General features: G+C 41.1%; 1 protein-coding gene and 1 pseudogene across 2 annotated transcripts in view; both read right to left on the reverse strand.

Moving 5' to 3' along the window:
• Positions 1–274: 274 nt before the first annotated feature.
• LOC140842984 (LHFPL tetraspan subfamily member 5 protein-like) overlaps positions 275–27,673 on the reverse strand; it is a 41,469-nt gene continuing 14,070 nt past the window's right edge. Inside the window, exon 4 of one of the 2 annotated variants that reach the window (XM_073224485.1) lies at positions 275–471. The gene's annotated coding sequence lies outside the window, so the exon portion shown is untranslated. Of the gene's footprint in view, positions 472–25,512; positions 26,114–27,673 lie in introns of those variants that run through there. The other variant, XM_073224484.1, reaches the window with a different exon arrangement.
• LOC140846822 (suppressor of cytokine signaling 5-like) lies at positions 1,530–3,543 on the reverse strand (annotated as a pseudogene).

Below are 27,673 nucleotides of genomic sequence, written 5' to 3' on the forward strand. Positions count from 1 at the left end.
TCTGTGCTATTCCCAAATAAACCTATTTTTTCTGGTAAATAACTGACAGATTTATCTTTTTGTTTTGTATTAAGGTATCATTGATATACAATCTTATGAGGGTTTCACATGAGCAACATTGTGGTTACAACATTCACCCAAATTATCAAGTCCTCACACACACCCCAAGGCAGTCACTGTTAATAAGCGTAGTAAGATGCTATTAAATTAAGAGTAAAGTTTTTTGACTTAAAAGTAAGTTTTATTCTTAAGGTTAACATTACACACTGGGAAACCAAAAAATTCACTTGACTCGCTTTATTACATATTCACTTCATTGCAGTGGTCTGGAACCAAACCTGCGGCATCTCCACGGCGTGCTCCTAGGACCCAGCGACTGTAATGTCTAATACACTGACCTCCTTCCTGTGTTGTTCCAAGATGCTGTGCGGTTTTGAGGGCAAGGAAGGAAGTAGGACTCTGCCGTGCTCTCTGCTGGGACACAAGGAAAGTTTTTTGGTTTGGGTTTTTTTTTGTCTGTTTTTACAAGAGGAACACCAAACATACTTTATTGGCCCCAAAAAGTGGTCACAACAAGGCACAGTAGGCAGGAACATACATCAGCAGTCAAAGGGTTAGTATTACATACAAATACAGCTTCTCTCTTTCGTAGCCTTGGCAAAAGCCATAAGGATGTAAAATAACTTTCTGTAGCAGCAGGTTAGGAAGCTGAGGAGCACTCGCCAGGAGTTCCGAGTGTATTAACAAAAAGACACAAGAGTGGAATTGACCGCTGTAGGGCCAAATGTCTAGGACAGAAATGTAAATTCCGTTCAATACTAAGAAGCAAACACTAGAACTTGATATTTACTTCCAAAATAGCTCACTCAAGTAGCACTGTGTACTATTTCAAGTGCTGTAAAGGTGCTAAGCAAACTTATCTACAGACACAAGAGTTGTACCACACCTTTAAATCCGCAATTGAGGTCTCAGATTTTTCCATTAAAATTACTGCACTGAGACTCTATAAATTGTCCATGAGAAATTCAGCTATGAGAGTTTCCACCAAGGAGATCAATACTGCCATCCAAATTATTAATTACCAATTGACAATAATCTCAACAGCAGCAAGCACTGTAGTTATCACTCTCTGACTTGTCTGGGCATCTGCTAGTCTTACTGTCTTCGTGTTCCACCAGCTCCTCATGGGCATGGGAAAAGATCCAACTTTAAGGAATCAATTATTAGACTGCACATGTCACCTTAAAAAAAATCACAGGATACATTGCAGCAGCTATTCAAAATGTCTCTTTTAATTTAAAAAATAATTTAAATTTTATTTAAATATTTAGGTCTTTAAGATTCTACTACCAAATTTATAAACTTGAACTTTTAAGAACTACTATTTAGAAAACCCGGTTTACCTAATGGTAGCTTTTGCAGAAGAGATTAAAAGACTGAGTATGAACTGTTTCAACATTTATGTGAACTGTACTATGCCTTTATGGCCAGAAAATTGCTTTTTTTTCCCAAGGAAAGCAGTCTTTATTTTTTGGATTTCCAAAACTTAATTTATCATATCAACATCACTACTTTTAGAAGGTTATAGAAAAAATTCTTAGAAAAAAATTTCAAACAGCCACAGTTGAAATATTCATCCAATATTAATCATTAATTCTTCAGTAAAAAATAGAATTCTTTATAGCAAATGCCCAACTTGCCTCACTCAATTACTACAGCCATTAAAAACCAACTGCTAGCTAAGTCAACACAATATTTTTGTAGCCTTCCTGAACACTGCAGCTCTATCATCTGTTGTCTCAATAGGCATCACATTTCTTTAAGTAACAGCAGATCACACACAACAGATACTAACACTAAGCTTACACACTGTGCTGAAAAAAACTAACACTTATGTGTGCTTGCTGCAAAGTGTATTGTCTGATGCACATAAAAGCAGATCTTGTTAATTAATGTCTTTTCAGGAGAGTTTACTTTGCCTTAACTGGTTCTTGTTCTAACAGTGAACACTAACTTTTTGTTTATGGCATGCTTTGCAAAAATATTTTAACACTGATGGTAGAGGAAACCCATCAATTCCATCATACGAAGAACATCTGCAGATGCCTCCATGACAGATATCTTGCCGGCTCAAAGGCAAGTCCTACTAGTGATAGAGGAAGCAGTGGCTCAAAGAACATTTAAGAGCTGGGGTCTTTCCAGTCCCAAAGTCCTGCTACAGTGGACAAGCGAAATATGCACAAATTGTACTTTAATCAAAATAAAGTTGTGGTTCCACCATTCAATTTGGGCATGCAGGAATCTGTTGTGACAGAAGCTCAGAGAGAAGAGGTAGTTGTCTTGCTCAGAGTCCCTGAACAAAAATATGCTTCAGTTTTCCCCTCAAGAAAAGCTTCTGCTTCCTAACAGTCCATCACTCCTCAGTTACAGGGGTTTCTTGTAATCTGAAGCAAGTCATGCATAAGGGTGTGTATATAATCAACCTGTATATGGGCTTTTTAAGCATCCTGTCTGCTGACATGAGCATGGCTGTCTCCAGACACCTGACATTGCTTCTGCCTACATGACTGCAAACACAGTGGTTGTGTCCTCTTCTGAGTCACAATTAGCCTGTGGAATTGCAGAATTCTCCCCGCTTATTTCAGTTATTCCAGGAGCTATCTTTGGTCCCAGTTTATATAATGAATTAACCTATGCAGTGGCTTCAAATGTGTGTATTTGTGCATTGGGGAGGGGGGTGGTCAATCCCTTCTTTAATACTAAGCAACCTTCTCTCTCTCTTGATCTTCGTTATCTTCCCAAGATAGATCAAATGTATCAGAAAATGTTGAATGGGGGCTCACAGAGGTTATGTGCTATTTAATCAGATGTCATCTGGGGGCTTAAGCTGAGCCACCAGGAAAAGGGCATTTCTCAAGCATTAATTTGGAAAGGTATATTTTTCTTTTATGACAAAAGAGGGGTTTTGACTCCTTGTTTTAAATTCTCATGGGAAAACACAAGCCCACAGTATCGTGCAACCTTTGTGTCAGAGAGCAACTTCCTGTGATTTGGCTGGAAACGCTGTCCCTGTCATGTAAAAAGTTGACGCCGAACTGCCTCTCTTTCCTGAAGTTCACTTTCAGTTGTACCAAACTTTTTATCAGTGTCGAAGGAACTGTGTCTTTGTACAACAGAAACGGTTTTGTTTCCATGGAGCATGTAAAGAGTAGGAATCTCTTTTTGTAAGTCTTGTCCTGGCATGACATACATATCATTATCCATTTTAATGCTTATTTCAACAATCTGAGAAATTCAATGGCACAATTTTGGCTTCTCCTTGAAGAATTCTTTAAAAGGCTTATTCCCAGTTGCAAGGCAACATTTTCTCTTAAGGGACTGCTTGATTGCTAAGCAGCTGAGTCTCCCATATTGGTGTTTTCCTTTGACAGACCCACAGCTGTTGGCATTTGCGTTCACATTGTCACTGCCCTTCCTCCCCATGACCAAGAGATTCTGACACCTGTATTTGAAGTTGTTCCATGTTTTCTCCATCTTGCCCATTAGTTATAGGATTGTGGCCAACAGCAAGCAGGGATTTGTGGGGGAGGATTTCCTGGGTGGGGCTTTGGAAGGACAAGAGCCGTGATGTAAATGTGTTGTTCTTCTGGTCACAGATCCCAGTGATGTCCCCACCCTGCTACACCCACTGAAACTTGCCTCCTGGTTTTCATTCCTCCCGTAGAACCTGACTCTCTGTGACATCTTGATATACCCTGTAAATGGTACATGGGAGACAGAGCCACTAAGAAGACCCCCATTCTCCACTCCATTATTACCCTAGAGTACCCCTTCTCTTCCAGGTAACACATGTTTTTCTATCAGTGGCCTGAGGCAGTCTAAGGTATAACACTTACTAACACTTCACTGTGTGTCCGGCTCTGTTCTAAGCACTTCACAAAAGTGGACACATTATTTTGAACAACAGCTCTATGAGGTAGGGCTGTTACTACCCCTCTTTTCCTAATGAGGAAACTGAGGTACATTAAGGCCCACTGCCCTGGATTCCATGTGAGGCCCCTAACTCTACCATTTTGTCTACTGCTTAGCATCTGTAGCAGTGGGGGTTCAGGTTGAGTCCAATAGTGCAAATTTCTGGCCTCCTAAGAGTGAAGGGTGGTGTCACCAAATGGAAAAGAAGCAAGGGTCAAATGAAGGACACTTTGATGTCCTGAGGGCATGCAATGGTGCAGATACTTCACCTGCTTTATCATGTTGAATTGTCTCCTTCTCAAATGTCACTCCTTGAGGTAGACACAATATCCTTTTTACCCAGGGTAAGAATCTAAGACCATGAGCTTGCCCAAAGTCACAGCTATTCAATGTCAATGTCAGAATTCAAACCCAGGTTGGATACCAAAGACTAGGCCTTTTCTCTACTCAGTGCTGCTTCGATTTGGGGAAAGGCAGCCTTTTGGTGCCTTTTAACTGAGACCCAAGTCAGAGCACTGAGTCTGTGTTTCTGCCTCCTCCCGTGTCCCTATACACAAACCAGACACCTGTGTATGTTTACATTCTATCATAACATCCTACAGATATTCACTGAGTGCCTACTACATGTCTGACAGATTATAGCAGTGAACAAAAGTCAAATATCCTTGCCTTTACTGAGCTATCATTCCAAGTAGTGGTAGGAACAGAAAAAAAACAAAACGAAGCAAAGGCCTCTCTCCCTCCCTAAAGAATCATTCTCAGGTGCACTGCTAGCAGGTGCATAAACCTCTCAGAGGTCCAGACAAATGGACATAATTGAAATACCGGTGTCTGAATTAAGAAAGTAGATAAGTTTAATGATTGGGTAACACATCTTTTTTTTTCTATTAAGGTATTATTGATACTCATTCTTATGAAGGTTTCACATGAAAAAACAATGGGTAACATGTCTTTTTGCAAGTCAGATGATTTCCAATCATTTGCTTTTGATGAAAATAAAATAAGACCTGGAATTGTCAGCTGATGAGTCACTAGAATAAGTTTTGATGATGATTACTATGTGATTTTTTGGCCCATTATTTGGAAGGAGTCCTGTCTTGCCAATGGGTTTCAACCCGGGCAAGTTTGCTGTGGATTCAGTGTGACCAAAGAAAATGACAGCAAAATGTTCATGGGGTAAAAGGGTTACACCGAACTTAATTCTCACAGTGGCAGGCCAGTCACTAAAATCCCGTTCACTCAGAGCGAGTCTGCATGCAGCAAGCTGGCCTCTGCCTCTGGTCCCCTCTATCCACACAGCTGTTCTCTGGGCCTCTGTTCTCAGTGCTGCCACCACTCCAGCCTCTGCTCTGCTCTCCTGCAGCCTTGCAGCCCTGCCACCGTGTCATGCCCAGAGCACTGGGCAGATCTCTTTATATGGAGTCAACAGCCATGTATTGCCCACAGGTGTGCAGTGAGCTGGTCAGTCAGGGCCAGCTGAGAATCCTGGCCACAGGAACTCTCATTTTATCCACACTCCACCCCTCCACGATTCTCTCCTCTCAATCTGTGTGCCCTTAGTCCTCTGCCATGGTCCCTGTGCAAGGAAGCTCGAACATTGTTCTCCAGCCTCTCCAGCAAAAAGTCTTGCAGACACACAGGCCGGACTGGTGGCTCTGTCTCTGACCTCTACCTCTTTGTTCCTAATGGCTGGAACTGCTGCTCTGGTTTCAGTTGTTGCCATAGCTCCAGTCAGATCCTATTTGGCTTCCCGTCTAATTTCCTTCCATCTACGCCTGCCCATATCAAATCAACCCACATCTGGGTCACTGTAACCCTCAGGAGGCCCCTAAAATTCCTCCTGTGAGTAATAGGTCTTATTTCTTTCCGGGTTCTTGTTGCTTCAGCTACTGTATGTGTCACCTCGCATTTTGTAATCGCTGCCTCAAGGCAGGCTGCACTGTCAGGGAAGACAGCTTTCCCATCTCTGATCCCGACAGAAGAATTCCATCCACCCCTAAGTCCCACAGCCACCTGCTCAACCTGAGTACAGGGGCGGACCATAGAGTGCTCCACAACCTGGGGAGGGGGCTGCTCCTCTCCTGGGGGAATTTTCAGCTGCTGGGTCTTTATTTTCTTTGCAACCACTGGGCATGCTTTTAATACAGGAGGGTCCAGTGCCTCCAGTACCACCCCTTCATCCTTCCCAGCTCCTCCATTACTAGGGATGATGGCACCTTTTTCTCCACTCCCCCAAGTGCCTCCTCTGCTACAGTGCCTCGCAACAATGCCAGCTCAGTCTTCAGAAGGTCTCTTACCTTCAGCTCAATGCTTCGCAGCTGACATTCTCATTTCACCTCCACCTGTGCTTCCCTCAGGAGTTTGTCTTTTTCCTTGATGGCCTCTTCTCCTTCAGAACACCTGGCAGCACTGCCATCTTGTCTCCAATGGCACCTTGCTGCGGGCGCTCTCGTGCTGCCTCCTCCCACATCAATGCCATCTCCTTCCTCAGGGAATCTACAGAGGTTTGCAGCTGGAGTTCTAGTGCCGCTGTTTCTTGGGTCTCCTCTGTAGACTTTTTTAAGACTGTGAGAAGCAGCCAACCCACAGTCCCCGCTGCCTCCTGGGCACTCTGCTTCTCAAAGGATCTGCTTGCTATACCAAGGGCCACCCCTACTGCCTCAGGTGTCACCTCCACTTGCCACCAGTCCTGGGGTGGGGCCCAGTCCTCTAGGAGGCAAGCCACCTCAGACCACATACCCATTGGGGGATGATCCACTGTCTCCCCATTCACAGGGGCAGCCCGCTGAAGCAGCCCTCCCATAAGGGCAGCCTGTCTTTTTCCTTAGTCAACAATGAACCCTGCCGACTACGCCAATTGTCTTGCCAATGGGTTTCAGCCCCCGGGCAAGTTCACTATGAATTCAGTGTGACCAAAGAAAATGACAGCAAAACGTTCTTGGGGTGAAAGGGTGTGGATAAAATGAGAGTTCCTGTGGCCAGGATACTCACCTGGCCCTGGTTGACTAGCTCACTGCACACCTGTGGGCAATACATGGCTGTTGACTCTATATAAAGAGCTCCACCCAGTGCTCTGGGCATGAAATGGTGGCAGGGCTGCAAGGCTGCATGAGAGCAGAGCAGAGGCTGGAGTGGTAACAGCATCAAGGACAGAAGCCCAGAGGACAGCTGTGTGGAACAACTGTGCTGAGAGGTCCAGAGGACAGCTGTGCAGACAGAGGGGCCCAGAGGCAGAGACCAGCTTGCTGCATGCAGACTTGCTCTGAGTGAACAGGATTTTAGTGACTGACCTGCCACCTGGAAATAAAGTTGGGTATAACCCTTTCACCCCAAGAACATTTTGCTGTCATTTTCTTTGGTCACACTGAATCCATAGTGAACTTGCCCGGGGCTGAAACCCATTGGCAAGACAAAGGGTTATACCCAACTTAATTCTCAGTGGCGGGTCAGTCACTAAAATCCCATTCACTCACAGCAAGTCTGCATGCAGCAAGCCAGTCTCTGCCTCTGGGCCCCTCTGTCTGCACAGCTGTCCTCTGGGCTTTTCTGCCTGCACAGCCGTCCCGCACAGTTGTCCCACACAGCCATCCTCTGGGCCTCTGTCCTCGGTGCTGCCACCACTCCAGCCTCTACTCTGCTCCCCTGCAGCCTTGCAGCCCTGCCACCATTTCATGCCCAGAGCACTGGGCGGAGCTCTTTATATGGAGTCAACAGCCATGTATTGCCCACAGGTGTGCAGTGAGCTAGTCAACCAGGGCCAGGTGAGAATCCTGGCCACAGGGACTCTCATTTTCTCCACACTAGCCATGTGAAATTATAACATAAGGAAATAAGACATGCTCTCTTCTCATGAATAATTTAGTAACTTAGAATCACTTTAATATCCAAATGTATGCCTTCACTGAGCAAAATGAGAAACTCAAAAGAGCTGAATTGCTGAGTGGGTGGGAGGGATGCAGGGAATAATCCACTTGTTGATATTAACTGAATTTTGCTGTTTTCCTGTCCATTTTATGATCAGGTATGGACAGAAAGCTCTTTAGGAATAATCTTAAACTTCTTTAAAAAATGATCATCTGCAGGTTTTCCAAGAAAAAACAATTATTTAATATTGAGTAAATGCAATAAGCTCCCCAAAGGCCTTCTTTTATTTTTGATGCTTTCATGTGCTATTCTCTTTCTCTTAGGCCTTTGAACTGGCCACAGGTGACTATTTGTTTGAACCTCATTCAGGTGAAGAGTACACTCGAGATGAAGGTGAGCGCCCTAAACCAAGGATGTCTGTGCACGGTATTTACACTTGCCACACGCAGCTAACATCATCTGTTAATACTGAAGAGCTTAGTCTTTTTGTATGCTAAATATATATAAATCTCCAAAGACAGAAATATAAGATGTGTTTTATATTAGGTATTAGATGTACTAGATATTTTATAAGAGATATTAAAGAACTCTATGTGAGGATTAGAGAAAAGGCCACAGTTCATTAAACCAAAACTTCTATTTCCCAGGTAATTTCTTCTAGAACATCTAGTTTCTTCTTTCTGTATAAACCAGTCATTCATTCTTTACCCAGTTTGTATCTACCTATTCATCAGCCTGTTGTGCAGTTATGACTCCAACTTTATTTGGAAGTCAGTAATTTAAATATTCAAACATACTTACCTAATTGCAAAGACTACATCCTATTTGTATAAATTCTGCAACATTTAGCATTTTTTTCTTCCTTTCTGAAAATAAAGCCATATCTTTTATTTTTAAATGATACTAACATTTAGAATTCCATTTTAAAACATAATATTACTAATTTACATTTTGTGATAGCCAGGAGGAAAAGAGCAAGGTGTCAGTTGCTCCGTCTCAGAGGACATACATGAAAGCAGATAAACTGAATGTGTATGTTTTGTTTTGTTTTATCATTGTATCATTTGGATGGTGGCATCCACACAACTAGGTGAGATAATAAGGTGAATGAAAAAGCTAATAAAGAAATGTTTTACCTTACTTTATTATAGAATGTAGGTAAGTAGGGATTACTTAAGAGAACACTAGCAGCGCACCCTCCCACTATGGAAAACACATCCTTTACTTTCAGTGCTTCCCTTAGTTCTTTGAGAAATCAGGCTTTATGCTCTGTGGAACCAAGAATGCTCTCCATTTCTCGAACTGTGGCCCCCTGGGATATTAACAGGAAATTTTAGTAGGGCCTGCCAATATTCCTAACACGTACTATTTGGGCAATATGTGCTAATTCCCACAGCCAAATACCTATTTTAGTAGGTACAGTTTGGCCATGTTTTCTATACATAAGCCCCTTCATAAGAATATACTGTGACTACTCCCCATGTGCACACTTCATGTTCCCTGTTCTCTGCTTGCTTTTTTTTTCTGGGTTATGTTTGGGGCTATAGACTTAAATTACTTTAGAAATACCTTACTATATCTATTTGGGAGGGTGATTAATTTTTTTTCTCTTTACTTTCCTTGACTCTATAAATAGTGTGTGGTACCTAACACATACAGTGGCTAGGATTATATTGTGTTGCATCTGATGCTGCCAAACCTGAATGCTGAAATATATATGAAAAGTGCCAAGTAAGGAACAAGAAAGAACCATCTACCCTAGAAATATAGTTCCTAATTTATTCCCTCCTCTACCAGTCAATACTAATAATGCTTAGTGAAACCACAAACCACTGTGGTTTGGCCCATAAGAGCAGAAAAAAGCAAACCCTTCCTCCTGGCTAGTGTATGCATAGTTCGTTACAAGTCATGGTAGGACTGGGGCCTGGGTAGCATGTCCTCTATTATTGTTGATGTTCCACAGCACTAATTCTTGGAGTAATACTTGATAATTCTGCCTATCATATATATCAATCCTGTGATTAATTGATAAGCTAGGGATAGGTTGCTAGAACTAAATGTTAAATAACACTTTCAAGGGAAAAATAATTCCTTGGCATACGAAAAAATATCAGAAGAAACAATACTTTATTTTGAAGTTTACAGTAAGATAAACTGTAGTCTATTTGTAATGAATTTATACAATGACATTTATTTGCAGGTCCTGAAATTTCTTGGCAGCCAAGTATTTCAATCCATAAATTCAATCAAAACCATAAATTCAGTCAAAACTTAGCCAACTCATGAATGTGAAGCCTTTTTGAAATGAGACCACTGAGTCCTTTACATGAGAAACAGATATGACCTGAAACTTTCATGAATTCCTAAATACATGGTTGTCTCTAGATTATTATTCTCCTATAAAATACATTATTTGAAGTTTTTAAGTGATTCCTTTTGATGATTCTGTAACTATAAGATTAGTTATTTATAAAGCTTTTTTTTATTGTTGTTATGAGCCATCACTTTTTAAAACTTCATATTCTTAGCTGCTGCCACCTGCAAAGTGAAGAAGATAGTAGCACTGCCTATACTTGTGGGAACTGGCTGGTGCCAGGCTCACTCCTGGTGGCCGACTACACACGTCCCAGGCAGCGATCACAGTCTGTGTTCTTGCTCTGACAGTTAAACGGTGCTACATGATTTGGACTATAAGTGACCTACACGTAGTCAATTAGCTACACTTTCAAACGTGCTAATTTTTCCTTTAAAAAGCATGATTTATTTAAAAAAAAACTCTAGGCTAGACATAAGATAGGGGTTTTCATCTGAGTTCTCATTAGCCCTAAAACTTTGGGTAGACCATTCATTCTCTCTGAGGTTCCATTCTCTCATCTTTAAAATGGGGTATCAATCTTGGCCAGTTTTACAGAGTGATTGTGAAAACTCAAATAATTATATATGAGTGCTTTCTCATGAACATTCTTAAGTAAAGTGGTGTTATCACTGCTTGAAGCCCAGAGCAGTATTATAAATAGATAACAATTCTTTAATGTCTAAAGCATATTGGTACAGTTTTTTTACCATACCTAAAAAAATAATCCACCTGGACCTAGATGTATAGACAAAACGGAAATAAAGGTGTAGGCAAACCTCCCAACTACAGAATGGGACTTGCCAGCTACTATCAGATAACCAACCACCTGAAATAATTCTTGGCCTTCCCAGTCTCCCCTTGAGTGTCCTTGGTTTTATTTGTAGTTAGTTGCTAGTCCTTGAAAAAGGTATTCATAGAAAAAACCTCTTTTTCAGCTTGTCCTTGATCCTGTTCTTCTTACCCTTCTATTTTAGACCACGTTGCATATACATTATAGAGCTGATAGGCAGAATTCCAAGACGCTGTGTCCTCAGTAGGAAATAGTCACAGGATTTCTTCAATAGCAGAGGTAGTATTGGTAACATGAGTTTTCATCTAGGCCCCAGGGATACAACTTCAGGAAAAAGAGCATTCACACCAAGATTGTTTTTAGTTATTACTCAAGTCCTCCCTGAGTAGGTGCCTGATTTTTTATGTTTTTCTGGATTCTCTGTTAGATGAATAGAGTCCTTTTCTCATTTAGGGCAGAAAGAAAGCCTGCAATGCTTTACAAGGAGGTGTGCATGCTACTCTTTCTGCCAGTGTCTAGAACTGCATTTCTTACATATGTCTTCTCTTTTCCCCCTCTTGACACATTTGAAACATACAGATCACATTGCATTAATCATAAAACTTCTGGGGAAGGTGCCTCACAAGCTCATTGTGGCAGGAAAATATTCCAAGAATTTTTCACCAAAAAAGGTAAAATAAATGTGTGGGTTCCCAGACATTAAGGGGGCAAAAGTGTTTGAAATTAAGAGGTAAGTACAACCAGGTACATGTTCTCAACACCTCCAGAAGGATGATCCTACCTTGTGAGCTGTGACTTGGCAGAGAGGTTAAATAGTGTGATCAAGAGCATAGAACTGGAGCCAGACTATCTGGATTCAAATCCCAACTGCTTAGCTAGTTATGTGGCCTTTGATGCAACCTTAGTTTGCTGATTTCTAAATGAGGATAATAGTAGTGTTTACTTCTTGTTAAAGTTACCATGTATTTAGTACCTGGCTCACATAGTTGGTTGATAACTCCTACTACAGCACTTCTGGAAAATGGACAATTTTTTGCCAGCCCTTGATCTAAGAACTGCCTCTGTCAAAGGGCAAGTAGTTTACTTTGAACTGAAGGACAAAATTGCATCTCACTCGTTTTGTAGCTCTGTGACACCCAACACAGTCATTTAAACACATCAGTCATGATTTAACTTTATGCTTTGCAGCTTCATTAAGTTTAAGTTAGAGAAACTCTTCACCTCAAATTTTTGACTTGACAATATGTTTTGGCATATTTAAATATGTATTTCTTGCATTCTAAATACGAAAGCTGAAATGTAAAAACCTGACCTAGAAGCGACTTAGAAAACGGCCTTTTCTTTTTTCCTTTATGGTACAGTTCCCTTTTTCCTCACAGTGTGTACACTAGGCTGAGAAAAAATCAATTTTCTCAATACTTGACAGCAAGCATCCTCAAAACATTTCTTAATGCTTCTTTTTTTGGGCAGGAAAATAGTGAAGTGCTTCACAAGAGTTTCTTCTTGTGTGCAGAAGACTAATGGTATGCAGGCACCAAGTAGGTCATTAAATAGGCACTTGCTGCCCCAGAAGAGATTTCAAGTAAGTGTTGTAAGAAAAAGTTTTAAAGCAGCATTTACCTTAATAAGCCATGATAATTAATTGACTTCTTTTTTTAAAATTTGTCACTTCAAAGAAACAATTACATCTGAAAGATACCTGAAAACTTACGAAGTTTATTCAATTAATTTTGTTGCTTCTATCCATGTTTGACATGTTTTTAGCACTTTATTTTGAAATTACTGCCTCAGTTTGAAGGAACACTAGACTATTGAGCCAAAAAAAAGAGTACAGCCAACTTGTTCTTGGTATGTGGTGATAAACTGCCTCTCAGCACCACATGAGACCATGTCGAGCATGCAGGCATTTATTATTCCCTTTAATGAAAGCCATGTTCCTGATAGGCCTACCCAGTTTGACTGGAACAAAAAATCCTGGAATGGTAGAGCAAGCAAACTACCTCAAATCTTCGGGCCCTCATGAGAAATAAGACACTTCTTTCTGAGGAATGCATTAGAGAATAGAGGTTCTTTGTGAATGGAGAAGGGTTAGATTCTGAAGGTAAAATTTGATTGTTTATAGACTACCCGGATTAGTGCCCAGCTTTCCGTGAAAGGATCTTGTCACCTGTCAGTTTTGGTCAGTTTCTTTTGTACTGTCTTTACCACAGGTGACCTGAAACACATCACAAAGCTGAAACCCTGGGGCCTTTTTGAGGTTCTAGTGGAGAAGTATGAGTGGTCTCAGGAAGAGGCAGCTGGCTTCACGGGTTTCTTACTGCCCATGTTGGAGCTGATCCCCGAGAAGAGAGCCACCGCTGCTGATTGTCTCCGGCACCCTTGGCTCAACTTGTAACCCCAGCCCAGCCCAGCACTGCAGCAGAGATCACACACAGGCCCTCCGCCCCTCCCCTCCAAGCATTTCCCTGTTCCTTTTTCAGGGAGAAGCTCTTCCTTCAAGGGTTTCTAGATTTTTTATTTTTAACCCAACATGTTTGTTTGGGTTTGCTTATTGACCCTGTGGAGACCCCACTCCCCCAGCTGTGGGGCATCCTAGGTGATGTTGGCCTTGATTGGGCTCCGCCAAAGACTAGTGGACTAAAATGTGAAACAGCCTCTCACCCTGTTCCTTGTCTTTCCATTAGGACATCCTTTAAATTGTAAGCATCCTCTTTAATAAGAGCCGTGAAGATGTATGAGCTCATCTTTAATTCACTGACTCTGAGAGTCCATTTTCTTAGTGCACATCCTATTGCCAGCGTAAGGATGAGCAGGGAATGGGGTTACTTCTGTGTACAGCAGAGACATAAAACTTGCCCTATCCAGGCTGCATCATCTTTCTGGATTGTTTCTGTTCTCTGCGTTCACATTTTTTCCTGCAGCTTTGAAGCAACTATCTTTTTAAATGTGCTGTATAAACACCAAATTTGGGTGCCATTTTATCACTGTTCAAAGCACTGTCAAATTCCTTATATCCTTTAATAATTCTTGAATTCAAGATCCTTGAATCTTCAGTCTGATTTTTGATGGAACAGAACCATTGACTAGTAATTTCTTCAGAACCACAGATATTCTGCAAAGTCCTTTCCTATGTGTCTTCTGTTACCCTAACAGCAAAGTTACATTAACTGGCTGTTTGGTTTGGGTTTTGGTTTTTTTAATCCCTGGCTGGCACTTTACTCATTGCACTTGAGTTTATTGCCCCATAACTAAAGAATACGAATAGGTCCAGAAAGGAGATAAGGATTTCATAGGTTTCTAGCCTAAGAAGAAACTTCCTGATTCTTTTCCAGTTATTCCCCTACTTTTGTGTAGTCTTTTCCTTGACCTTGTCTAAAATTTAGCCTTAAAACAGTTTTCTTCTGTGGCTTTGCGTTTCTTATGTCCTCAGAGGCTTCTGGTCTTAAACAAAATTCCAGGATAAAAGAACCAAGGGGAAGGGTGGGATGGCACTTCCTTTTTTTTTTTTCTAGTTTAAGACTAGCCATTCTCTGCTGCTATTTCCTTGTATAATGGAAGTTTTTAACTGCAATTTTGAGATGATTGAAGTGTACTTGATGCTTTGTTTTGCTTTTTTTTTTTTTAATGAGAAGAGGCTTTGTGAATCTTATTTAGGATGGGCCTCTCCTAGACTTGCCATAGATGCTACATATTCCTTGGGTCATATTGAAAAGTAGAAGAGGGGCAGAATTGGGGTCACAGCCACTTGTTCAGCACAGACCAAGTGGGCCTTGGGGTTTACAGCACTCTCCAGAAGCAGGTCCAGGACTGATTTGCAGAATGCTAAGGAGGTGTAACTTGAGGCTCTACTAGCAAAGCTGCTGATGAGACTATTGGGTAGCTAACTTTTCTGTACGGAGATTGGAGTCCAGATTCTGTCGTTTGTCCACCAATAATGACAGAGGAAGAACTGGTGTAGTAATGGAATCCTTTAACTCGTAAGCATATTACTCTGAGTAATTATAGCCAGCCATTCATCGGGTCCTTGATTGGGTAGTCCTGAAATCAGACATGTTCCTATAGAAAGAATTTTAAGTGAGGCTGTCTATGCACCTATCAAGACTAAAAGAGAATAGATTGTATCAAACAACGGCAGGGAAAATCCTTCAGCAATTCTAATCTACTTTGGGTGTTCAGTGATATCCACATCTAAAGCAATAGCAGACTAGAACTGAATTATTTTCTATGCTGTAAAACCACAATTGTAGAATTAAAGGAATTCTGATGATAGTAAGGTGAAATAACTAAAATACACATAAATAGAAGGCCCCATTTTAATAATTGACATGAAAAGAAATTTTAATGAAAGAACCTGTAACTTCATTTTGGAAATGTTTCCCCACCAAAAAAGGGCTTTTTCTCCCTTTTGCTTAAGGAGCCAAATTAGAAGCTGGAGAAAGAGGCAGCTGTTGTATTTGGTCTTCCAGGTACCCCATATACCTTTATTGAACTTATAATACCGTTAAATTGCCAAGATCTCACTAAAGGATTTCTATTTGCTGTCAGTTAAAAATAAAATCCCAGATACATTTTTATTCTTTCTACTGGGTGCATTGTCTGTTTTCTTTGTAAATGCAGTACAATAAATGAATTATTTAATAACCTACATGTTTCCAGCAGATTTCTATTCATTTGTTGCCCGAATTGGTCTGACTGAAGCTTTAGAATGAAAGAAAGGATTGGCTGAGTATGCTTTTTGAACTTAAATATGCAATGAAACTATACAACTTGAACACATGACAATTTGTGGTGTTTGTAACTTTGCTTCATCTTTAAATTGATGGTGGGGTGCTTTAACAGTATATTTTGGAAAATTTTAAGAAAATTGTTATTCTCTATATCTGTCTGATAGCATTTTTCTGGGATATTTGTAATGTTTTTCTCCCCTTAGGTTGCAATCACAGTATGTACAAAATGCCCAAAGATTTGTGACCTCTAAGGCACTGGCACGATGAGATGCATGCTGTTGTACTCAGGTTTTCACATACTTGTCTGATTCATTCCTTAGGATACATTGTTAGAAATGGAATTGCTAGGCCAGAAAGTAATCATATTTTATTACTTTTAGTAGGTGTTGCCTAAGTCATGTGGAGAACAGTTGGACTCTTCTGCTGTGACCATCAGTGTTTGAATGGGTCTCTTGTGGTCTCACTCATCTTATTCCAAATAGCTAGTTTGCCTGAAAAGGAAGTATCTTGTTTAATGTGCATATTAGATGACTAGTGAAGTCAGACTTGTTTCATGGGTTTCATTTGCAATGTGGATTTTATCGTTATTTGCCTACATTTCCCAGCTTTCTTTTGGCATGCTTCCCTATTTGATGATTTGGTGAGGATTTGTTATAAATTAAAGGTAACGCATTTTTGTCATTTTCCCATCACATACTTTCTCAGTTTTTAATTTGCCTTTCACTTTTATTTGTGGTATTTCTTAGTGTTACTCACAGAAAATCCTTTCCCAGCTCTGAACTGCTAAACTGTTCTAGTTTTAATTATGCCATACTTAAGACACATGTAGTGTGTTCATATTATATTGTTGACTAGAATGTAACCTGTTTAAAAACCAGTCCAAAATAATTAAATTGGGATTCATCAAACCAGTATGCTCACTAGACCAATCTAAGCAGTCCTTTAAGCCTTGTGTTACATGTATGGACCTAGAACTCAGGGTTTTGAAAAACTTGGTAAGTGCTGTCCTAGGAGAGCTTAATAGCTATCTGAAAAGAGCTAGCAAACTGAGGTGGAGTTACAGCCCCACCAGTAACTCTTCATTCACCCTGAGTGTCCACAGGGGGCCATTTAGCTGCTCCAGAACGCGCCAGGGTACAAATGGATTTCATTACTGCCCATATAATTTCTGAAGCCTGTAGTGCCTTCCAGTTTGGCCTTATGAAAACTGATGACTTACTGGTAATATAATCTGAACTTACATTTCCTTCAAAAACAAGGCCTGTGACACCAGACAAGTTTCAGTTGGCCTTCAAAGGCCCCCAGTATTGTGCCTGTAGAGTCAGCAAGGCTCTGGTTACCTGCAGCTCTTCCACGGTCTTCAATATGCAAAGGTAGATATACAAAACTTTTATATTACATATTATACAAAGATAACTTATGAACCATGTGACCTGAGGAGTAAGTTAATTTGTGTCACTGAAGTCTTGTGTTTAAAAGTTGGAATTAGAAAACTACATGTATCATATTAATTTGTCTTTCATTGCTTGCACAAATACTATACCATGCCAAGTTCTTGTGATAACAGAAATAATCCCATTTAAAAAGAGAAAATCTGAGATCATGTTAAATGTTTACAGGACTTAACTAAGTAATTAAGCAAGTTTACCTAGTTCTGTTACTAACTGCAACATTCCTTGTAAAGGGAGGTTTTAATATATAGACGATCAGTTTGAACTTCCCAAGTTCATTTTATAATGAAATCTTATGTCCTTAATGCAGATCCAGTTTTCACTCATTTTTTTTTTTTTTTTTGAGAGGGCATCTCTCATATTTATTGATCAAATGGTTGTTAACAACAATAAAATTCAGTATAGGGGGGTCAATGCTCAATGTACAATCATTAATCCATCTCAAGCCTAATTCTCGTCAGTCTCCAATCTTCTGAAGCATAACGAACAAGTTCTTACATGGTGAACGAATTCTTACAGAGTGAATAAATTCTTACATGGTGAACAGTACAAGGGCATTCATCACAGAAACTTTCGGTTTTGATCATGCAATATGACCTATAAACCATCAGGTCAAATATGAATATTCATTTGATTTTTGTACTTGATTTATATGTTGATCCCACATTTCTCCTATTATTATTATTATTTTTATTTTTAATAAAATGCTGAAGTGGTAGGTAGATGCAAGATAAAGGTAGAAAACATAGTTTAGTGCTGTAAGAAGGCAAATATAGATGATCAGATGATCAGGTGTGTGCCTATGGACTAAGTATTAATCCAGGCTAGACAAGGGCAGCAAGACATCCACGGATGCAGAAGATTTCTCTCAAAGCAGGGGGGGTGAGGTTCTGAGCCTCACCTCTGTTGATCCCCAAATTCTCACCTGATGGCCCCCCTGCGACTGTGCCTGTCTTAGGTTGTTCCTCCCTTGAGGAATCTTACCCGTCTCTGGCTAACCAGTCATCTTCCGGGGCCATACAGGGAAATGTAAAGTTGGTAAGTGAGAGAGAAGCCATATTGTTTGCAAAGGTTAGCTTTTTACTTCTTTGCAGATTTATGCCCTGTGGCTTCTATGCCCAGCACTTGTCTCAAGGTATCTTTACCACCTGGAGGAATTATGATACTCGGTAAATTCGATATGAGGCACGAATTCTATTTAAGGTTTGTAATTAGGAAGGAAGAAGAAAAGCTATAGATGTAGCATATGAAGGAAACTTGGGAGGATTGATTATTTCTTTGACATATCTTCTTGTATAGTACCTTAAGTATGTATAGGTTTTAAACTACTAACTAATTTGCACACACATATTAACATAATAGGAATACGGTGACATAAACAAAGCAAATCTATAATTACCAGCCATCTCCAGTGAAGCCAAGAAAACCATTTAGGCACCCTAGGCATTTGTGAAAATTTATCTATGATATGATGGATATTGTCCAACTGTACTTGAACCATCAGACAAATTAAAGCAGCCCATTTCTGGGATCTGTTCACATCCCATATGTTCTTTTAACCATAGATAGTCTATAGTCATGAGATTTTGGGGTGCTACAACTTGCACCCCTCCCAACTCCTGGTTGAGTTCCAACAGTACAGATCCAGTCAAATTCGTTGTCTCACTGTATGCACATGCCAGCCTAGACATCTCCCTCCTCCTTCTTATGGCAAGTCCAGGAGACGGTGGGCTGGATGCAGCCACAACCGCAGCATCGTCCGGATCCCTGTGGAGGCTTTTTGATGATCATCCCCCGGCACGAGTCCTCCAGAGAGTGCTGATGCCAGAAGCTCCTCCTCATATCGTATCTTAGTTCATTTTCTGGGTATCCAAGCTAGGCCTTGATCTTCTGCGTAGAAACAAACAGACCCTTTGCCCACACTTTGACATGCCCTCTATACCACTGTGCAGAACTCATTGGAGGTCAGCACACAGTAACTGCTTTTTTTTTTTTTTTTTTTAATTAAGAGAAAGGAATATTATCAGAAAAGAGTACCTCCATAGCTGATCATCTGACACCCTTTAAGTGATCAACATTAAGGATATTTAAAGCATGCGTTGATCTTTGATTTACCAATAGTTTTATCCTGTTAAGGAGTAATCCCCCTTTTCTTTCTTTCTTTCTTTTTTTTTTTAAATTTTTAATCTACACTTACCTGAAGAATACTATGTTTACTATGCTCTCCCCTATATCAGGTCCCCCCTAACAACCACATTACGGTTACTGTCCATCACCTTAGCAAAATGTGGTAGAGTCACTACTTGTCCTCTCTGTGTTGTGCAGCCCACCCTCCCCTTTCTCCCTCCCCCCCATGCATGCTAATCTTAATACCCCCCTTCTTCTTCCCCCCCCTTATCCCTCCCTGCCCACCCATCCTCCCCAGTTCCTTTCCCTTTGGTACCTGTTAGTCCATTTTTGGGTTCTGTAATTCTGCTGCTGTTTTGTTCCTTCAGTTTTCCTTTGTTCCTATACTCCTCAGATGAGTGAAATCATTTGGTATTTCTCTTTCTCCGCTTGGCTTATTTCACTGAGCATAATACTCTCCAGCTCCATCCATGTTGCTGCAAATGGTTGGATTTTTCCACTTCTTATGGCTGAGTAGTATTCCATTGTGTATATGTACCACATCTTCTTTATCCATTCATCTACAGATGGACATTTAGGTTGCTTCCAATTCTTGGCTATTGTAAATAGTGCTGCGATAAACATAGGAGTGCATCTGTCTTTCTCAAACTTGATTGCTGTGTTCTTAGGGTAAATTCCTAGGAGTGGAATTCCTGGGTCAAATGGTAGGTCTGTTTTGAGCATTTTGATGCACCTCCATACTGCTTTCCACAATGGTTGAACTAATTTACATTCCCACCAGCAGTGTAGGAGGGTTCCCCTTTCTCCACAGCCTCGCCAACATTTGTTGTTGTTTGTCTTTTGGATGGCAGCTATCCTTACTGGTGTGAGGTGATACCTCATTGTAGTTTTAATTTGCATTTCTCTGATAATTAGCGATGTGGAGCATCTTTTCATGTGTCTCTTGGCCATCTGTATTTCTTTTTTGGAGAACTGTCTGTTCAGTTCCTCTGCCCATTTTTTAATTGGGTTATTTGTTTTTTGTTTGTTGAGGCGTGTGAGCTCTTTATATATTCTGGACATCAAGCCTTTATCAGATCTGTCATTTTCAAATATATTCTCCCATACTGTAGGGTTTCTTTTTGTTCTATTGATGGTGTCTTTCGCTGTACAGAAGCTTTTCAGCTTAATGTAGTCCCACTTGCTCATTTTTGCTGTTGTTTTCCTTGCCCGGGGAGATATGTTCAAGAAGAGATCACTCATGTTTATATCTAAGAGGTTTTTGCCTATGTTTTTTTCCAAGAGTTTAATGGTTTCGTGACTTACATTCAGGTCTTTGATCCATTTTGAGTTTACCTTTGTATATGGGGTTAGACAATGGTCCAGTTTCATTCTCCTACATGTAGCTGTCCAGTTTTGCCAGCACCATCTGTTGAAGAGACTGTCATTTTGCCATTGTATGTCCATGGCTCCTTTATCAAATATTAATTGACCATATATGTTTGGGTTAATTTCTGGGGTCTCTAATCTGTTCCACTGGTCTGTGGCTCTGTTCTTGTGCCAGTACCAAATTGTCTTGATTACTATAGCTTTGTAGTAGAGCTTGAAGTTGGGGAGTGAGATCCCCCCTACTTTATTCTTCTTTTTCAGGATTGCTTTGGCTATTCGGGGTCTTTGGTATTTCCATATGAATTTTTGAATTATTTGTTCCAATTCATTGAAGAATGTTGCTGGTAATTTGAGAGGGATTGCATCAAATTTGTATATTGTTTTCGGCAGGATGGCCATTTTGACGATATTAATTCTTCCTAGCCATGAGCATGGGATGAGTTTCCATTTATTAGTGTCCCCTTTAATTTCTCTTAAGAGTGACTTGTAGTTTTCAGAGTATAAGTCTTTCACTTCCTTGGTTAGGTTTATTCCTAGGTATTTTATTCTTTTTGATGCAATGGTGAATGGAATTGTTTTCCTGATTTCTCTTTCTATTGATTCGTTGTTAGTGTATAGGAAAGCTACAGATTTCTGTGTGTTGATTTTGTATCCTGCAACTTTCTGTATTCCGATATCAGTTCTAGTAGTTTTGGAGTGGAGTCTTTAGGGTTTTTTATGTACAGTATCATATCATCTGCAAATAGTGACAGTTTAACTTCTTCTTTACCAATCTGGATTCCTTGTATTTCTTTGTTTTGTCTGATTGCCGTGGCTAGGACCTCCAGTACTATGTAAAATAACAGTGGGGAGAGTGGGCATCCCTGTCTGGTTCCCGATCTCAGTGGAAATGCTTTCAGCTTCTCGCTGTTCAGTATAATGCTGGCTGTGGGTTTATCATATATGGCCTTTATTATGTTGAGGTACTTGCCCTCTATTCCCATTTTGCTGAGAGTTTTTATCATGAATGGATGTTGAATTTTGTCAAATGCTTTTTCAGCATCTATGGAGATGATCATGTGGTTTTTGTCTTTCTTTTTGTTGATGTGGTGGATGATGTTGATGGATTTTCGAATGTTGTACCATCCTTGCATCCCTGGGATGAACCCCACTTGGTCATGGTGTATGATCCTTTTGATATACTGTTGAATTCTGTTTGCTAATATTTTATTGAGTATTTTTGCATCTACATTCATCAGGGATATTGGTCTGTAATTTTCTTTTTTGGTGGGGTCTTTGCCTGGTTTTGGTATTAGGGTGATGTTGGCTTCATAGAATGAGTTTGGGAGTATTCCCTCTTCTTCTATTTTGTGGAACACTTTAAGGAGAATGGGTATTATGTCTTCTCTGTGTGTCTGATAAAATTCCGAGGTAAATCTGTCCGGCCCCGGGGTTTTGTTCTTGGGTAGTTTTTTGATTACTGTTTCAATTTCTTTGCTTGTAATTGGTTTGTTTAACTTTTGTGTTTCTTCCTTGGTCAGTCTTGGGAGGTTGTATTTTTCTAGGAAGTTGTCCATTTCTTCTAGGTTTTCCAGCTTGTTGGCATATAGGTTTTCATAGTAGTCTTTAATAATTCTTTGTATTTCTGTGGAGTCTGTCGTGATTTTTCCATTCTCATTTCTGATTATGTTGATTTGTGTTGACTCTCTTTTTCTCTTAATAAGTTGGGCTAGAGGCTTATCTATTTTGTTTATTTTCTCAAAGAACCAGCTCTTGGTTTCGTTGATTTTTGCTATTGTTTTATTCTTCTCAATTTTGTTTATTTCTTCTCTGATCTTTATTATGTCCCTCCTTCTGCTGACTTTAGGCCTCATTTGTTCTTCTTTTTCCAGTTTTAATAGTTGTGATGTTAGACTATTCATTTGGGATTGTTCTTCCTTCTTCAAGTGTGCCTGGATTGCTATATACTTTCCTCTTAAGACTGCTTTCGCTGCATCCCACAGAAGTTGGGGCTTAGTGTTGTTGTTGTCATTTGTTTCTATATATTCCTTGATCTCTATTTTGATTTGTTCATTGATCCATTGATTATTTAGTAGCATGTTGTTAAGCCTCCATGTGTTTGTGAGCCTTTTTGTTTTCTTTGTAGAATTTATTTCTACTTTCATACCTTTGTGGTCTGAAAAATTGGTTGGTAGAATTTCAATATTTTGGAATTTACTGAGGCTCTTTTTGTGAGCTAGTATGTGGTCTATTCTGGAGAATGTTCCATGTGCACTTGAGAAGAATGTATATCCTGTTGCTTTTGGATGTAAAGTTCTATAGATGTCTATTAGGTCCATCTGTTCTAGTGTGTTGTTCAGTGCCTGTGTGTCTTTACTTATTTTCTGCCTGGTGGATCTATCCTTTGGGGTGAGTGGTGTGTTGAAGTCTCCTACAATGAATGCATTGCAGTCTATTTCCCTCTTTAGTTCTGTTAGTATTTGCTTCACATATGCTGGTGCTCCTGTATTGGGTGCATATATATTTAGAATGGTTATATCCTCTTGTTGGACTAAGCCCTTTATCATTATGTAGTGGCCTTCTTTATCTCTTGTTACTTTCTTTGTTTTGAAGTCTATTTTGTCTGATATTAGTACTGCAACCCCTGCTTTCTTCTCACTGTTGTTTGCCTGAAATATGTTTTTCCATCCCTTGACTTTTAGTCTATGCTTATCTTTGGGTTTAAGGTGAGTTTCTTGTAAGCAGCATATAGATGGGTCTTGCTTTTTTATCCATTCTATTACTCTATGTCTTTTGATTGGTGCATTAAGTCCATTTACATTTAGGGTGACTATTGAAAGATATGTACTTATTGCCATTGCAGGCTTTAGATTCGTGGTTACCAAAGGTTCAAGGTTAGCTTCTTTAGTATCTTACTGCCTAACTTAGCTCGCTTATTGAGCTGTTATATACACTGTCTGGAGAGTCTTTTCTTCTCTCCCTTCTTATTCCTCCTCCTCCATTCTTCATATGTTGTGTGTTTTGTTCTGTGCTCTTTTTAGGGGTGCTCCCATCTAGAGCAGTCCCTGTAGGATGCCCTGTAGAGGTGGTTTGCGGGAAGCAAATTCCCTCAGCTTTTGCTTGTCTGGGAATTGTTTGATCCCACCATCATATTTAAATGATAGTCGTGCTGGATACAGTATCCTTGGTTCAAGGCCCTTCTGTTTCATTGCATTAAGTATATCATGCCATTCTCTTCTGGCCTGTAGGGTTTCTGTTGAGAAGTCTGATGTTAGCCTGATTGGTTTTCCTTTATAGGTGACCTTTTTCTCTCTAGCTGCCTTTAAAACTCTTTCCTTGTCCTTGATCCTTGCCATTTTAATTATTATGTGTCTTGGTGTTGTCCTCCTTGGATCCTTTCTGTTGGGGGTTCTGTATAATTCCATGGTCTGTTCGATTATTTCCTCCCCCAGTTTGGGGAAGTTTTCAGCAATTATTTCTTCAAAGACACTTTCTATCCCTTTTCCTCTTTCTTCCTCTTCTGGTATCCCTATAATACGAATGTTTTTCCTTTTGTATTGGTCACATATTTCTCTTAGTGTTGTTTCATTCCTGGAGATCCTTTTATCTCTCTCTATGTCAGCTTCTATACGTTCCTGTTCTCTGGCTTCTATTCCTTCAATGGCCTCTTGCATCTTATCCATTCTGCTTATAAATCCTTCCAGGGATTGTTTCACTTCTGTGATCTCTTTCCTGACATCTGTGATCTCCTTCCGGACTTCATCCCACTGCTCTTGCATTTTTCTCTGCATCTCATCCCATTGCTCTTGCATTTTTTTCTGCATCTCTGTCAGCATGTTCATGATTTTTATTTTGAATTCTTTTTCAGGAAGACTAGTTAGGTCTGTCTCCTTCTCAGGTGTTGTCTCTGTGATCTTTGTCTGCCTGTAGTTTTGCCTTTTCATGGTGATAGAGATAGTTTGCAGAGCTGGTACAAGTGACCGCTGGAAGAGCTTCCCTTCTTGTTGGTTTGTAGCCTTTTCCTGGGAGAATAGCGACCTCTAGTGGCTTGTGCTGGGCAGCTGTGCGCAGACAGGGCTTCTGCTTCCTGCCCAGTTGCTTTGGGGTTTATCTCCGCTGTTGCTGTGGGCTTGGCCTGGCTGGGGCTATTCCTCCAAAATGGTGGAGCCCCGTTGGAGGGGGAGCAGCCAGGAGACTATTTATCTCCGTAAGGGGCCTCTGTGCTCCCTGCTGCCCAGGGGGTTAGAGTGCCCAGAGATCCCCAGATTCCCTGCTTCTGGTCTAAGTGACCTGTCCTGCCCCTTTAAGATTTCCAAAAAGCACTCTCCAAACCAAAACAACAGCAGCAACAATGAGAGAGGGAACAGAAACAAAGAGAAAAAAAAAAGGAAAAAAAAGGAAAAAACAAGCGATTTTTTTTTTTTTTTTTTTTTTTTGTCCTCAGGTGCCGGTCCCAGGCACCCGCTCACTGGTCCTGCTGCCCTGTCTCCCTAGCACCAGGGTCCCTGTCCTTTCAAGGCTTCCAAAAAGCACCCACCCACCGGTCCCGCAGGGAAGGAACGCTCAATATTCTTTGTCCTCAGGCACTGGTCCCACGCACCCGCTCACCAGTCCCGCCGCCCTGCCTCCCTAGCACCGGGGTCCCTGTCCCTTCAAGGCTTCCAAAAAGCACTCGCCAAAAAGAGAGAAAAAAAGGGGAAAAATGCGCGATTTCTTCCGTCCTCAGGTGCCGGTCTCTGGCACCCACCCACCTGTCCCACAGGGAAAAACGTGGGATATTCTTTGTCCTCAGGTGCCGGTCCCAGGCACCCGCTCACCAGTCCCGCCGCCCTGCCTCCCTAGCACCGGGGTCCCTGTCCCTTTTAGGCTTCCAAAAAGCACTCGCAGAAAAGAGAAAAAAAAAAGGGGAAAAACACGCGATTTCCTCTGTCCTCAAGTGCCGGTCTCAGGCACCCGCCCACCGGTCCCGCAGGGAAAAACGGGGGATATTCTTTGTCCTCAGGCGCCGGTCCCAGCCACCCGCTCACCAGTCCCGCCACCGTGCCTCCCTAGCACTGGGGTCCCCGTCCCTTCAAGGCTTCCAAAAAGCGCTTGCCAAAAAGAGAAAAAAAAAAAAAAAGGGGGAAAACGCGCGATCTCCTCCGTCCTCAGGCACCGGTCTCAGGCACCCGCCCCCAGGTCTCGCAGGGAGAAACGCGGGATATTCTTTGTCCTCCGGCGCCGTTCCCAGGCACCTCCTCACCGGTCCCGCCACCCTGCCTCCCCAGCAACGGGGTCCCGTCCCTCTAAGGCTTCCAAAAAGCGCTCGCCAAAAAAAAAAAAAAAAAAAACCGCTCCGGTTTCTCTCCACCCGCCGGGAGCCGGGGGGAGGGGCGCTCGGGTCCCGCCGGGCTGGGGCTTGTATCTTACCCCCTTCACAAGGCGCTGGGTTCTTGCAGGTGTGGATGTGGTCTGGATGTTGTCCTGTGTCCTGTGGTCTCTATTTTAGGAAGATTTTTCTTTGTTATATTTTCATAGCTCTATGTGTTTTTGGGAGGAGATTTCCACTGCTCTACTCACGCCGCCATCTTGGCTCCGCCCCCCTCACTCATTTTAATACAGTAACAAGCCTTGCCCTCCAATTAGCAGAACTGGACTGTTGCAGAAGTGCATCAGCTGCCTGCTATTTGAGCTGTGATCTTAGATGTTATACCCTTAACACACTGCATTGGTTCCTTTGGATTTACTGAATATGAAGGAAAGTATGATCAATGTTGGAAATTTGTGACCCTACTATAAATCCTCTTGAGGTTAGATAACAGAAGTAGGATGAGTTTTGAGGGTTACGGCCCTTTGATCTTAAGCAGCTTAATTTACTAAAGAACAAATATGTATCCATCAGCATTTTTTTTTACAAGAAATGTATATTAACTTGCCTGAGAATACCATGCTGGCCTCTACTTAGAGCCCCGAGACACATCACGATAGTGTAGGAAAAATGGAAGTTCTAGTTTACTAGAATCTGATCTTTGTTCCAATAAAGCATTCTAGGTACAATCAGATTAAGGCAAAAGTGACAGGACATCACTTCTAGATGGGATTACAAAGGGACTGGGGCTTCTGTCTGCATGATCTCTTGCTCTGCCTTGGAACCCTTGCTTTGGGGAAGCGAGCCACCATGTGAGTGTCCCACAGAGAGGCCTGCGGCCAGTGAGGAGCCCTGAACCCAACAGCATGTGAGAAACAACCACTGAGCTAGGCAGTGGATCTAATACCTTAACTGCAGCCCTTTGAGAAACCAGAGACACTTGGCTGAGACTTGCCAGATTGCTAACCCACAGAAACCGAACTGTTTTAAACCACTGAGTGCTGGGGTAGTTTGTTAGGCAGTAATAAATAACTGATACAGGGATGTAAGATAACGAAAGCATTTAGGATTTCCGGTTCACATTTCAGATATGCCCAGTCCTTACGCTCTTAACCAAATCAGCTCAGGAGCTGTCATTGATGCTGAAGCTTAGGCACTGCCACCATCCCTACACACCAGCTGAAGGCACAGGCAAGGCAGGAGTGAGAAAGGAGTAAGGCAACTCGTTAGAGGAGTGCTGATTTTATTGGTTTTCCATACACTTTCAAAGATGAGATTTCAGGTGCCTTCTGAGAATTTATTTAAAGGTAAAATCACTTGAATTGATAAAGTTACTAGATATTAACTAAAATCATTACTATTATTAGAGAAGTTGAACTCTGAATTTTGTTGGAGATAAAGCAATAGGTGAAATGCAGAGTCGTATGGCTCATAAGCAGACTTGCAGATCTTCCCCAGCACTGGTCATTGGTAAACATTAACTCTTGCTTTAACAAAACTCGCTGCTCCTGGCAAGAATAAAGTGTAGGCTGTTGGCAGATCGACCTTAAACCCCCCAGAAGCTTCTGTGGACTACTATAGTTGCCATTTCAGTGAGAAATATTTTGAAGGTAGGCTTTTAGAAAAATTTCTCTTGCTTCTTATAAAAAGAAAAACCATGAGAAATGAATTAACAAATAGAGCCAGAAAAGT

The sequence above is a fragment of the Manis javanica genome, chromosome 16 (assembly GCF_040802235.1).
Source record: "Manis javanica isolate MJ-LG chromosome 16, MJ_LKY, whole genome shotgun sequence".
NCBI classification, from domain to species: Eukaryota; Metazoa; Chordata; class Mammalia; order Pholidota; family Manidae; genus Manis; species Manis javanica.